At 38.8% G+C, this 15,256-nt stretch overlaps 1 protein-coding gene and 1 long non-coding RNA gene across 3 annotated transcripts in view; one reads left to right on the top strand and one right to left on the bottom strand.

Moving 5' to 3' along the window:
* PHF2 (PHD finger protein 2) overlaps positions 1-15,256 on the top strand; it is a 132,391-nt gene that overhangs the window by 57,467 nt on the left and 59,668 nt on the right. The gene's annotated exons all lie outside the window — the stretch shown is intronic.
* Positions 14,105-15,256, bottom strand: part of LOC148216715 (uncharacterized) — a 78,478-nt gene continuing 77,326 nt past the window's right edge. For both annotated transcript variants that reach the window (XR_015794882.1, XR_015794883.1), the window contains one exon: positions 14,105-15,023. This is a non-coding gene — a long non-coding RNA (uncharacterized LOC148216715). The remainder of the gene's footprint in view (positions 15,024-15,256) is intronic.

Below are 15,256 nucleotides of genomic sequence, written 5' to 3'. Positions count from 1 at the left end.
GGAGTAATTTGGGACAGAATGTCAGGGTGAGTAGTCCAGATGCTAAAGGCATTCTTGCTTTTTTTTTTTTTTACTGTTAAAGGTACAAAGAAGAAAAAGACAGCCTCTCTTGTCAAGTATCTATTTGGCTGCTGTACAAAACAGACAGTAATGCTCTACAGGCATTTGGTTTGTGTCACAAAGGACTTTTGGAACTGTGATCATATGTTGATGACTTGGTGACTTTGTTTCATTGTTAAGGACCAAGGAATAGGAGCTAGAATAAATGTCCAGTGTGGCTGGTGGTTGGGGTGAGATTGCTACTGTTGTGTCCTGGGTAATATGTCCTACTTCTATCAGCTTTAAAGGTCCAGAAGGAGTCAGACATACATTAGTGAAAGTACTGTATAGACTTTTTTGAAGCTGGAGGAGCTAATTAGGTGAGCAGATGCTTGTGTAATTGCAAGGTATATGGACATAACGTCATCAACCAATGGAAGAACATTTATTTATTCAGAACATGTTAGGTAAATTCTTAAAGTAAATATGGAAGAAAAATACTCTGCCATCTAGAACAATTTTTTCCTTCAGAATTTCTAACATGGGATCTTCCCCAAGTTTTCAACTTTTTGAAATCCGCTTGACTAAAATCTGTGATAGATATCCATTTAGGCTAATCATTTATATCCTTGGTATTATTTATTTATTCATTGCAATTATATCCTTCCTTTTCCCAGGAGATCAAGGTGATACATGTACTGTAGCATTCCTTTATTTATTTTTTCCTCATAATAACCATCTTGTAATGTATTTGGATTGAGAGATGGTGACTGTCTAAAATTCATCCAAAACTTGAATCCAAACTCTTAACTATGACATCACACTAGGTTTTAAGTTTCCAAGATAACATGGTCACTTTTATTCAATGCACCTGTCAGATTTGCTTTGTCTACCAGTTCTGTTAATTAGGATTAAAGATGACATAGTAATGTCCTTTTCTCCTCCTCCTTCCAAGAAATGAAGTAATCAGCAAGACAAATCAACAGTTCATTGGATATTCTGTTTTTATCAGAGATTTCTAGCAGATGTCAGGGGACTGGTATTTCCCCTTGCTCCTTGGGGGCATGCAGAGTGGGCATGTTCTGCCTTGAAGCTTTGCAGACAACGTACTCTGCATCATGAAGCACTGAGCCAGGCTGATCCACCTTGCCCAGCAGCCTTGCCGCAAAGAGAGCTTTTCCTCTGGTGGGACCCCATCTATAGAATGCTCTCCATAGCAAGGTGCAAATGCATTAGCATCATTTCAGCACTAGGTGAAGGCCTTTTAATGGTATTCTAATTGTATATTCATTCATATTGTTTTACATTTTGATGATTGCTTGTCTCTAGTTTATACAGTGTCTTTATTTGTATTTGACTTGATTTTACTGGATATGTTTTAACTTGAATTGTACTATTCCTTTTTTCTTTTTTGGTGAGAGAGCTTTGGCTATTGGCCAGTTTAAAGATAAAATAAAATAAAATAAAATAAACTAGCGGCTTCTGCACATTATATTACTTCTAAGTCCTTATGAGGTGCACACCATTCTTTGTGAAACAGAAAAGAGAGTGCACTCTTATCTCCTGCTGTCTCTCCTAATGAGATTCTGTTTCTCCTGTGTGCACTTGGCCAAAGTAAGGGGACTGTAGGTCCAGAAGGTGTCCTTGTCAGTAGCTGCTATGGAACTGTGATACTTGCCCACTGTGATGCTTGGAGGGCCCAACTAGTTTGTTTTTCAGAAGGCCATGAAAACCAGTCTGTTTCAGAGAACATTTGGTAGGTAAAAGGGCAGTGGGCTCCCCTTTGGGGGTTTCTTCTTTTGTGTAATTTAATTTAGTGAATATTTACTGGTTTGGTTGTTTGGTGCTTGGAGATAATTTTATTCTTTTGATTTGTGCTTGTAAAACCACCTTGAGTCTTTGAAGTCAGCAGTACTGTATATACATTGCTGTATAAATAAATAAATAGCTCCATTCGGGGAAGCTTGGACTCTTGTCTTATAATAATGATATTTGCATATACTTTGTCGTGTGGTTCTTTTTTGGGGAATGTATTTTTCATTGGGTCATCTGTCATTCATGTTGGAATGTCCTTCATAAGCACTGATCTTCAAGCCCTCTCCAGGCATTCAGCCGGAACTAAAAGTGTGGTGAGGTGATGAAGCAGGCACCTTGACCTTACTTGCCTACCTTCTCTTCAGATTGCATATTAAGCACTAATTTCTGCAGGTGGAATGGAGGCTTGTGAGCACAATCTCTCTGCAGACCTTAGAATTCAGTAAACAAAGGTATTTAGGGTAGCTTTCTCCAACCTGGGCTCCCTTGAGATGTGCAGATCATTTCCCAGAATTCTTCATACTGTTAGTGTTGGCTAGGAATGTTGGGAAATGAAACACACACATGTAGAAGTCACCTGGTTGGGAAGGTGGTTTAAAGGCATCTGGATAAACCCTGCAGACCACATACTTAATTGTCATCTGTATAATATACTATGGGGTATATTGTTTTAACATTTCAAGTATTTGTAATGCTTTATTGAAGTTCTTTTAAATACAGTGGAACAACAGTAGCTTTCCATCACTATAAGGATATATGTCTTTTCTTTTTTTTGAACTGTCTCCTCAGAGAGCCTTTCCTTTCCTTTCCTTTCCTTTCCTTTCCTTTCCTTTCCTTTCCTTTCCTTTCCTTTCCTTTCCTTTCCTTTCCTTTCCTTTCCTTTCCTTTCCTTTCCTTTCCTTTCCTTTCCTTTCCTTTCCTTTCCTTTCCTTTCCTTTCCTTTCCTTTCCTTTCCTTTCCTTTCCTTTCCTTTCCTTTCCTTTTTCCAGCATCGAGAAGAAAACTTTCTATTCCTTCTGCTTTTATAACATCTGATGAGTTCTAATATTTTGAGTATTAATATAGTGAGTACTGAATTGCTGTATTTTTATTAATGCTGTTTTATTATATTCTTGTGATTTTGCTATGATTTTTAAGAGTGTCTCTGATGATTATTACTGGGTGCCTTTTTTTCTGTCGTTGGGGGCCTCATATCAATATTGCATCAAAGCCCAGTATTTACTTTTGTTGTTGTTGTTCAGTCGTTAAGTCATGTCCAACTCTTCATGACCCCATGAACCATATCGCGCCAGGCCTTCCTGTCCTTCACTGCCTCCCTGAGTTTGCTCAGTTTCATGCTCATTGCTTCAGTGATGCTATCTAACCATCTCATCCTCTGCCGTCCTCTTCTCCTTTTGCCTTCAATCTTTCCCAGCATCAGGGTCTTTTCCAAGGAGTCCTCTCTTCGCATTACATGACCAAAATATCTGAGCTTGAGCTTCATCCAGTATTTACTAGACTGCCATTTTTAACCAGAAGCCCCACATTCAATACTAACATCCTGGCAGAAACTCTGGATTTCACTGGGGGAAAAGCCAGGTCTTAAATGCTTTCTGGAAGGTTAAAGGGTGGGGGGCTATTGGATCTCAAGGGGAAGGGTGTTCCACAGGGCAGGGGCTGCGATGGAAAAGGCACACTTCTTGAGTCCTGCAAAATGGCAGCATTTAAGGGAAGGGACCTGGAACATGCTTAATCTTATCCAATCTGGTAGGATGGGCAGATACCCCCAGGGAGAGGTGGTCTCACAAATAACCTTGCTGCATGCCAAATAGAGTTTTAAAGATGATAACCAGCACCCTGAATGTGCAGCTTGCACAACAGGGTGTAACTTGGGTAAACCTAGGGGTACCCAGCACTGCATATACTGCCCCATTCTGAACCAGTTTTAACTTCCTGGTGGACTTCAGGGCAGCCTCATATGGAATGCATTGCATTAGTCCAACTGGGATTGCTATTATAGAGCTTTTAATGATTGTACCATGTATTGTATTATATTGTATTGTATTGTATTGTATTGTATTGTATTGTATTGTATTGTATTGTATTGTATTGTATAATGCTGCTGAGCATCTGATGTACACTGTGGCAAAATAGAAATTAGATAAAGATTGGGAAAAGAACCAAGAATAGGCAACTACGCCTTTTTACTGCCCCATTTCTTTGCTCATTTACAAACATTCCATCCACATATCCTTCCCTTCTTTTTGTCTCAGATGCCTTTTCCAGTTAGATACGGGAAGCAAAACACCTCCTAACAATTCTGGATGGGACCTTCTTTCTGAACCAGATTTCTGTCCCAGAGCGTGTTGGGTGGGGGATTCTTTTAGAATTGCAGTACAGGTCATTCTGAGGTTAAGAATCTTTGGCTGCATTTCTCTTTCACTCTCTTAACTGAAGGGAGGCACATTCAGAACATTTAAGGTCTAGCTACTAGAGCATAGCATCAAGAAAACTCTTGCATTCACTGCTGCACTGGGTGGTTAAACCAATAATGTGCATGTTCCTCTTACTTTCAGTACAGTGGTACCTCGGGTTATGAACGCCTCTGTTAACGAACGACCAGCTCCGGCCGCAAAAATTTACCTCGGTTTGCGAACTCCGCCTCGGGGTACGAACAGGATACGTGGCCATTTTCCCTCCCGTGACACGGTCCGCGGCCATTTTCCCTCCCGTGACACAGTCCGCGGCCATTTTCCACCCCTGACACGTGGTCCGCGGCCATTTTACCTCCCCTGACACGTGGTCCGCGGCCATTTTTCCGCCCCTGACACGTGGTCTGCGGCCATTTTCCGCCCCTGACATGTGGTCGTAGGGAGGGGGACTCTCCCTCCAAGCAATAGCCGCCTCCCTGTCCTCCACGCCAGAACGGATTAACGGTAATTACATTGAACCTTATGGGGAAATTTCCTTTGGGTTGCAACCAATTCGGGGTGTGACCAGAGTCACGGAACGAATTAAGTGCGTAAACCGAGGTTCCACCTTTCTATATGCACCTTTCTCTTATCTCTTCATGACTAAGGATTAATATCAAAGGGAAGAACTAGAGACAGAGGAAAGGGAGAGAGGGATTACTGTATAGACAAACAGGTACACACACAAGGTCAGGAGCATGCAATTTCACTATATGGTTGCTCCTCTGACCTTGTTCCAGAAATTTAATCTCTTTCTGTGTCTCTTTTCTGTCTGGACACTTCAGCATGGAGATCCACCTCTGTTGATCTCATATCATCACCTTTGTTCTGGTTCTGTTGGTATCTAGAATTGGATGAAAGACAATCTTTCCATTTACAGTGCAAAAACTAGGTACACCTTATGGGCTGACCATTTCTCAATTGGCAGAAATTGCCCCATCTCACCTCTGGGCTCCTGGGCTGAAATCAGCCATTTCCCCCTCCCCAAAGATGTTCACCTACTGGATGGAGAGGGAAAAATGTATTGTTGGCTTTGCAGCCCTCTTCATAGCAGCCATTGATTTTAGGAGGGAAAATCACTGGATAAATGCAAACAGCATAACTAAAAGCATGCACTGGATGGCATAGCACTCTTTGTTGGACAACTGGGGGAAATAAGTTTGGTTCATGCTATTCTCAGTGTTTTGAGATTGGTGGCAATAAAGATGACCATGGATTTCAAACTGCTTGTGAGGGATGGGGAAGTGGAAATATGGAAATGCCCCCATCTCTTTTGTTCTCTTTGTGCAAAGTGAAGAATGAGAGGCAAACAGATGAATTTGTGGGGTGAGAGTCTTGATTAAGAGCACAGAGCTTAGAAAACCTTGTGACAGTTACTTTTACTGCCATGTTATATGCTCAAGATTATAAACTTCCCTTTCTACGCTGTGCATTTCTCTTTCTCTCTTTCTTAGCTGTCATTAGATCATGGCAAAGGGAGTGAGAGTGACAAAAAAATGTTCAGTGGCAAATATTAATAGAGCCTGTCTCCTCACTGTGTGGGTAATTGATGTCTGGCTTCTATGTGTTTTATTTTTATTTTTTATATTGTGTATTGTGTGTATTTTTATTTATTTTATTGTAAGCCACCTAGAGTTACTTATGTGAGATGGGCGGCTATATAAATTGAATGAATGGATAAATAAATAAATAAAGTTCATCAAGAAAAGTGGAAATGGAGGAGGCATTCCAACTCTAGCTGACCTTACCGAAGAAAACAGTGTGTCTCCTGGAATCTATACAAACAGGATTTTAAGGAATCCACTGTGCATTCCTTATTATTACTGTATTGGCAGTAAATAAAATGTAATTCTGAATGGCTTGATCAAATGAAATACTGTAAGAAGAAATGAAGGTATGGGGGATGACATATGTAGATGTCTGTCCTGCAATTTTTGATGGGTTTTTTTGTACCTATGATTGCCAGGAGAATCTGTATTTAATTTGAAAAAGGAAGCCTGAGATCATCCTGTATGGTGGCCATCATGAAATGATTTCCTAAATATGGTGCTGCTGGCTACTAGGTGCTCGCCAAAGGATCCTTGGGGGTGGGGGATTTACCTGACAAGCTAATAAGTATAAATCCAGTCCCCTGTGAGTGAGGGCCTATAAATCTCAAAGTGTCCTCTGTTGCCTCACATTTCATTTTAGGAAAAGAACTGGGAAGCTTGAATAACAGTTGATTGGAGGAATAGTTAGGATAGGAATTTGGATAAGAAAACAAGAAGATACATGGGTGACATACAGTATAACTTCTTTTTCATGCTCATATGAGACAGAATTAAGAGCACACAGCTTATGTTGATTTACACAGGAAAATCATGACATTAAGTGCAGCAACCGAATTACTGATTGCAAAGCCTTGATGAACTTCAAGGATAGACCAATCAGTCACTAAGTCCACACTGGCATTTTTCAAATTTAGAAAAATGAAATGAAGGTATTTTTTTCCTCAACACCTTTTCTGCCTTTCTGGAGCCCTCATTCTTAAATCTGCAGGAATGTCCAGATTAATTTCTGCTCTCTTCAGAGGGAATCCTGCTTTGCCTTAGAGAACCACTGAACTTTTGATTCTCCTTGGTATCAAGCTTAAAAAGAGCACATCCCTAGATATTTCCATGGATTTTCATAAGGGGGAGGTTGTCTTCACTGAATCTGATTCTGTTATCTTGTCGATTAATCACATGCTTAATGACAAGCCCCTATGTGTTCTTGTGGCAAAATTAACTTCCTTCCTTCCTCCCTCCCTCCCTCCCTCCTTCCTTGGTGGTAGTGTTGGGGTTTCCTGCATGAGTTGTCATCATTGTCTTATCAGGCATATTTCTAGATACCATTGTTAAATCAAAGAGGGTCATGGTTATCATATGTATGACGTTAGAAACCTATCTAAGTGTAAACATTTTCAGTATGAACTTGCTTTTAGATAGTGTTGTAATAATATTTTCATTATGCTTAGTCTATAAATGGCAGAAACTTTGTAAGATGATTCATATTCTTCCTTCAAGTCTGATTATTATTATTATTCTCTTGGGGAAAACACACCTTGAATCTCAACTCTATCTTACTAGACTGCATCTCGTACAAAACAGATTTTTGAAAAGTTTATCTTACTGGGTGTGGGGGAAAGGTAACAAATGGAAGACATGTAAAATTATGTGAATGAGGCAGAAAAACTCCTTGATAAAAACATTGCCTGAAAGTTCCCAAACTCTTCTTTTTGTGCTTTTACTTCACTGTAATTATTTCACTTGCTTGCTGATTCTCCTGCATTTAGTTGTTTTATAAGCCTCACCTTCCAGTGGGATGACATTTTTTATTTCTAAGCTGAAGATAGCAGTTTAAATATATACTGTAAATGCTTTTCAAAGTGGTAAGCAATGTGACACCTTGGCACCTGCCAGGTTCCCTATCACATGTTATTTTTTGGGGAAAAAATACTTTAAAAAAACAAACAAAAACAAAATTGGAAGTAAGGGTGATTCAAAGTAATGGGCCTCACTCTAAATCATTTTTATTTACAAGAGTGTCACACGGGCCTTCTTAAAAGCAGAAATAGTAAGTGGTTATGGTTGGGTGCTTTGTTTGGAAGTGTTTTCCTGCCCATAAAAAAGACAATGTTCTTGCTTTTGCTGGAGAACATTCTGTGGGGTGAGTGGAATGATGGGGAGCAACCTTACCCACTTCCCTTCCAGAAAATAATACCACCATAGCTTGGATTTTATCATATTTAATAATTGTATTTTATGCTGCATTATTTATGTTTTTATTGGTTTTAAATTGTTTGGTTGTGAACCGCCCAGAGTCCCTCCTTGTGGGGGAGTTGGGCAGTGATATAAATTTGATTTATAAATAAAATAAATAAATAAAAAATACATGCAATGTAACTGGGCAGGCCTACCTTGGTAGCCATTTCATGATTAGCTGTGACATGCTCCCAAAATTCCTGATACAGGGAGCCCCTGGGTTAAGAGCGCCCAGATTACAAATGACCCACAGTTAGGAACGGAGCCTTTTGCAGCAAAATTTGAGTTAAATGCACAATGGTTTGAGTTCATTACACAATACTACTTAGGCAGTATTATATAATAATACTGTTCTGGCTTATGTACTAATTCAGCTTAAGGACAGGTCTTGGGAATTGAACTCATTCTTATACTGCGGACTACCTGTATGTCTACCAGCTCAAGCAGATTGGCTATCCCTGCTTTTGCCTTAAAACGAAGCAAAAATCCTCAAGAAAATCCTTATGAAAAAATAGCAGGGGATAGAGGGGCTCATTCCCTCTGAGCTGCTTTTGTTCTGTATGCAGAGATACTTGGACAGGGATTATGTAGAATTGGCAATAGTTGGAAAATAACAAGTGATGGTCAGACCCAGTGCTTTGTTTGGAGGTGTGTTCACCTGCTAAGAAAAAGGACCAGAGTAATCAGGTGATGGGGAATATCCACCAGCAGGGAGCTGTGTCAGGGAGACAGGCTGAGAGCTTGAAGTTCCCATGGCAGAGAGGTGAGTTTTATCAATAGTTCATCACAGTTCAGCTTCAAAGCCAAGAAATGCACAGCAAAGAACCCCTGAAATATAGCAGAAAGAAGAAGCCATGGGTTTGAACTGCCAGGGGCATAAGAAGGAATTTGCATCTTCAGTCTGATAGAGAGTGATCAACATTTTTATATAGTTTCATCCTAGCATGCAGCAAAGATTCTTATCCAGCCAAGCTGTGTTGTGTGCCTGAGAATCACTAGTGGAGTTGTAGCCTAGCAGTCAAGTCAAGCCAAGCCGAGCCGAGCCCTGCATCTGGAAGTTTCTGTGGAGGTTTGCTGAGAAAATTGGCAGGAGACAATGAAAGAGTGACAGGTCATAACCTGGTAAATTGATGCTTTGTAACTGTTATGATTGCCCATTTGTGAATGGGCAAGCCTCTCCCAGAAGTTATTTTGCAAAAAACATCAACAATAAGGGTCCACCACCCTTAACGGGGTAGTAGGAGTATTTGGTATTTTAAGGATATGTTTTGCGAGGGAATTTCCACAGAACCGTTGCCTGCATGGGCATGTATCAGAAAGCAGCAAATGACTGGACTGAAACCATCCACTGTGATATTTTTAAGAATGCCTCTTTGGTCTCTGGGCATATGTGCACTTTCAGGTTGCCCTACTGTGAATCAAGCCACCAATCATTTCTGGACAGCAGGAACAAATGACATTGTCCTTGCACAAAACCACTTGGGAGTACCACTTGAAGACCATCGGCATTGACAAAAATCACCATCAGTCAATTGCAAAAGACAGCTTTACTTGGAACAGCTTCCATCCTGCAACAATACCTTTAACACCATCAAACAACATCTGCCTATCCCAGGTCCTTGGGAAGAACCCGATAGGTGGATAAAATGCCAAATCCAGTCTAAACATCTGGTTGATTGTGCAATTAACAACAACAACAACAACAATTTTTCCCGAGTCCAGTGCAAAAGTGACCTTTGTCAGTGTTTTCCTAATCTGTGTTTAAAGTAATGCTTTCTGGCTTCTACTGGTTCAAGTATTGCTCTCTGGTTTGTCTGTGGTGCATTACTTTTTTCTGGGCAAGCCCCTTTACTTTCTTGCATTTTCCCAAGTCCGGCTCTTTATAGCATCAGCCTGAAATGAAAGAGCAAACGAATAAGGATTGCAATTCATTATTTATTTATTTATTTATTTGGGGCATTTGGGAGCTGGTGTGAAGGAATGTAGACCTGGTCTTGGGCATGGGGAAGGAGCGAGTGAACCATTAAGGGAGAAATTTCAGAAAAGATTATTCAGTCCCAAGGAAGAGGAAATCATGAATAAGAAACTTGAAATAATCCTGCCTTGATTTTAGAATAAAATGGGGCAGAGAGAAACTCTGATAGGCTTTCAAGATTCTGCAATTCTACCCAACAACAATAAAAAGCATCCCTGCAATCCATGCTCTGTCTGTTTCTTGATCTAGCCTACCTCGAAGGGCTCAGCAGCTGGAGTTAAAACCCTCTATCTCAAATAACAGCAAAAAAAAAAAGAAAGAAAGAAAGAAAGAAAGAAAGAAAGAAAGAAAGAAACTGATGCACTTGTTTCTTTAAAAAAAACAGTAAAATGGGTATGTCAGGGAAATGATGATGATGATGATTGATGATGATGATGATGATCCCTTTTGGGCCCACTAAATTTCAGATGCTCTCGTCTTAACAAAAAAAGTATTTTCTCTCCATGGGACAGATAGAACTGGGCAGGTAGTGTTAACTCCGATCGATCGATTGATTGATTGAATGATTGGTGTTCTGTAGCCAAGCATCAGTGGTTATTAGTAGGAAGAAATTTATAATACCTCTTTCATAATTGGAGATCTGATTACTGATTTACTGTGCAAAGGATAGCTTTATTCAGTGAATTCTAAACCAAATCACAGCCAGAAAAACTGAAACAATCATTCCAAGTGGAAATAAATTTTCAAGTTTATATTAATGGGAATTGTTGACATTTTAAATCTTACTGACAATATTAAACATGGACTTATAACATATAACCACTGAATTTATATGATCAGTGTCAACCTATGACTTTGTGTTTTAATCTGTTTTTCTGAAGAATGAATTAAACTAGCTTACCATATTCACATATACACTGTCTTACAGAATTGTTTTATCTCTATAGTGTTGAAATAAATGTTTCTCTTTTGCTGAAATGGCATTATGTTTCTATCTACTTTCTGTGTGGGTTGGTGTGCCGGCTCATTGCTTTAGAAATTGAGTTAGATGGGGTGTTCCATCAAATTACAAAATGGAATAAACTTCCTGTTGTATTTTCTGTAGGAAATATTGCTGCACTGTAGTTGCAAAATAGATGTAAAATAATACAACCAGCTTGCTGAGAGAAGCTCCATGGAATGCAGCATTGTGCTGTCAAGAATGATGTTAAGATAACGCTGACTTCATAGCATCTAGCCTTCTCTCAGTAAAGCACAGAGTCTAACGATCTTGATCTACTGTCTAGTTAACAGTGCAGATCTTGGATTGGATTGGCTTGCTTGGAGCTACAGAGGAGTTCCTTTTAGAGTGAGTCTAGATCCCTTCACAGATTGTTGAGGCAAATATTTGGTGCTCAATTGCAATAATCCCCAGCAGGATCAGACACACCAGCTGCAGTCTCTTGATCAATGCCACTGCCACCGTCATCTATTTTAAGAAATTGTTATATTTTCGTTAAGTGTCGTTGAGAAAGGGGAAAAAAGAGAAGACAAAAAAAAAGGTAAAAAAGAAAAAGAAAGCCAAAGTGAATTAATAGGGCTTTTACGAGCATAATAGAATTAGGTAAGAATGTTCAATATTTCATTAATTCGTTTTAAATAACATACCATTTTAAAAACTACACATCATTGTTAAAATCCAAGTAATGTATAAATATCAGCAGCAATAATCATCATAATATAAATCTAAAATGAGGGTGGGAATTACACATTTCTCTCCAAGCAATTGAAGATCTATCCTCATTTATCATTGGAGGGTAGAATATTTATGTTAAGAGAAACACAAATTTTTGGATGTGGTAGAAGTACATATATAAATTAAAATCCAAAAAAGTTTGCAAATTGTGCTAAATTCTGTGTCAGATTTGCTTTTCAAATACAAAGTTATTTTGGATATGAAGATATATTCCCACAGCTTAATAAGCCATTCTTCTAAGGAACTGTAGGTACTTTCCAATACAAACTGTAAAGTGTCCATGCAGCAGTTGGGCACAATTTGTGGGCGTGTAAGATTTAGTAATAGTTAATAAAAATAGGCTGAAAATTCAGCTTTCAGAATTTGTTTCCTTCTATTATAAATCATTTTCCAAAATTGCTGAGCTTTACAACATTGCCACTAAATATGGAAAAATGATCCAAACTGTTCCATTTCCAGCAATTTTTAGAAATGAACTGTCCATTTTAGCAATCAATACTGGAGTGATGCTCCAGCAGTAGAAGTTCTTATATCAGTTTTTTCTAAATACAGTATTTAGTATAAGTATAATGTTTTTTCTTTCTTGAAACTCTAATTGTTGCAATGGGTATCATATTTACTAGATGTAATGATATATGGGAATGACCTTGGGAGACAGGGGAAAGAGCCACAGCCTGGGGAATAGTTGGACAAGCAGCAGCGTAGCCCACAAAAGGAATGTAGGCGTGACAAGTGTCTCAGAAGGGACCCTCCCTAGTTTCTCGGCCTGTAAAGGTGACGGGAGAAATGTACTTTCAGATTTGCAAGATTCTGTTAATGTAACCTTACAATAAAGTAAAATTAGTCCATCTGATCATGCTTCCTGTCTGGACTACCTAACTAGGCTGATGCTAGCTTTTTGGTTTTGAGGTTGGAATAATATTCATGAATAATATGGACCACAGGTAGCAGTAGTAGTGAGAAGAATTGGGACAGTTTTTGGTCTCATCTCGTCAGGTTTTTGGATATCCAAATAATATCACAACTAAGGTATCATGAACCTAAAGTGAAATGTTGATGACTACTGGAACATTTGGTCTGGTTGTAAGCAATTTGGTATTTGACCCAATGCACAGGTGCTTGGCTTCCATATGGAGATTCAGTTTACTTTGGCCAGATCTAATAGCCAGCTCTGTCAAGCAGCCACAGATTAACTCAGGCGTATTAGGTGATAATCTCAAATGGTGCAGTATTATTTATTTGAATAGTAGCTAGACTGGCTATGTGGATCTTTGGATTCTCAACAATTTATTTCATCAGGAGACCTGAAACAATATTTGTTGTGCATCTGATGGAGATACGTTCTACCTTAAGACATATCTGCGATTGGCATTACATGCATCAAGAAATAGGGGCATTGGAGGGATTGCCACAATCTGGGTTTCCCAGCTGCAGGCTTTATGAAGATAAACTTGATTTAGGAATTCTGGTCAAAGAAGGAAGAGCTGCAGCTATCATATTATATGCTGGGTGGAAATTAAACGTCACTTTTTCATCCTGGAAACTGAATTGGGTTTTCCATCAGAACCGAGAGAATAACATATGCATTGTCCTTCTGTTGCATGTGGAATGACAAAGCATATGAACCTAATAGTCATGGGATAAAGACTGTGCCCTTTGGGAAAAAAAAATTCTTATGGATAACTATTTGAGTAGATATTTTTCTGTGCAATTCTATGGGATTTTCTACGTATACAAACATATTTTGTGGTTGGATCTGTTGATTGTTCATGGATCCATTTTGCTTCCAAAGTAAGTGGGCTAGGATAATGTGAATATTACTATAAGAGAGAATAATTTGCATGCACATATGCACACATTCACACACAAATACACCCAAAATTCACATGGACACTGGCAAAAAGTTTTCTTCATTAGAGAGCTAAGAACTCTCTATGAAAGTTTCAACTTTTAATAGAAGTGTTTGTCTGTTGGAATTTGTAGCTATGATCAAATAACAATCATTAATTGTTAAGGGGAGGATTTTGAAGACAGCATCTCTAATACTTAAAAGGAATGTTAATTCCCTGGAAGATCTCAGTCTCAGTAAGTTTAATTTAGAGACACATTATCCGTTGAGATTAAGCGTTGTGAAAGTGCTTCAGTGCAATGCAGTAGAAGCAGAAAAAAGAAACCACTCCCTAAAATGTATAGAGTCTGTAGTTGTTTCAACTAAATTGCTGTTTTTGGGGATGATGGAAGAAGACTGCATAATCCCACAGCTTGTGCAATGTCAAAAATTTACAAAGCTAAAAGAATGGAAGAAAGATGCTTCTATTCTGAAAGGTCTTGCAGGAAGATTTAGATGGTTTGTTTAGTTGCTTTCTCAGGAGCAGCAGTATATCTATAGTACTAAAACAAATGTTGCTGAACTCTCCAAATATTGCTGAACCACAAATGCCAATATTTCCCAACACTGGGCATGTTGACTGGAGCTGCTGGATGTTCAGTAACATCTGGAAGGCTATATGTTCCTCACCTCCACTTTTTCCCTTCCCCCTCAGGACCATTTTCACCCAACTGCCCCGTGAGAAAGATCCTGGCACTAGATACTTGGTTCCTTTGCAGTTGTGTTACTTTACTGACCTACATGCAGATGACAGTGCAGGCAATGCAGTGTTGCATCGTAACTTCAGTGGATATCCTGAATATCTGATGTGTTTCTGGCATTCAAAAAGTATTGTGTCCATCTCTGTGCAGCAGGGATTGATTTTGGTAGCAAAATACCTTGTACAAGCCAGAAGTCTCAAATTATATGACTATAATAATCTATATTCTATGTCAGAAAAGGAGGGGATTGATAAATTCAAAACACTGCTTCATGCTGATTTGCCAGAACTATTAAGGATACGGTGATAGGATTCTGCTCTGTAAAACTTCATTTTCTGTATTCAGGGCAAATTATATAGAATAGGTATATGTGCGCAAAGTTTCATACTTAAAATTGGTTGCTCAAATTACTTGGATACTAGTATATTTTCTTCTGTGTGTGAGAGAGAGACACAGAGACAGAAAAAGAATGAGTAAAACTATATGAGTGTGTGCTTGTAAACGTTTGGAACAATAACTGTATTGCTAATTCTTGGGATACGCTGGAGTTTATTTGCTGTAAATATGGTCCTTTTAGCAATTTTCAAGTATTCAGCAGAAGTATTCATTGATTTCAAGCTTTCCTTTGCAGCTCTAACCTATTAAAGAAAAACAAAAAGGAGGTAATCATCATAATTCTAGAACAGCATCATAATTCTGTATTTATAGCTAAATCATCAGCTTCCCATACCCTATAAGGATAATCTATATGGAGCAAAGAATGAATTAAAGTGGTATTTGTTAAAGCAAGTGAAAAATGCAAGAAAGGACCAGTTCCAATTAGTTCTCATCCAGTGGCACTCACTGTATAATTTTTTTGGGGGGGGGAGGG

Source organism: Python bivittatus, unplaced genomic scaffold (assembly GCF_059951505.1).
Source record: "Python bivittatus isolate LINGU-HERP-01145 unplaced genomic scaffold, Pbiv_v1 ctg000080_np1212, whole genome shotgun sequence".
Classification (NCBI taxonomy): Eukaryota; Metazoa; Chordata; class Lepidosauria; order Squamata; family Pythonidae; genus Python; species Python bivittatus.
This window is presented reverse-complemented; position numbering and strand designations above follow the sequence as displayed.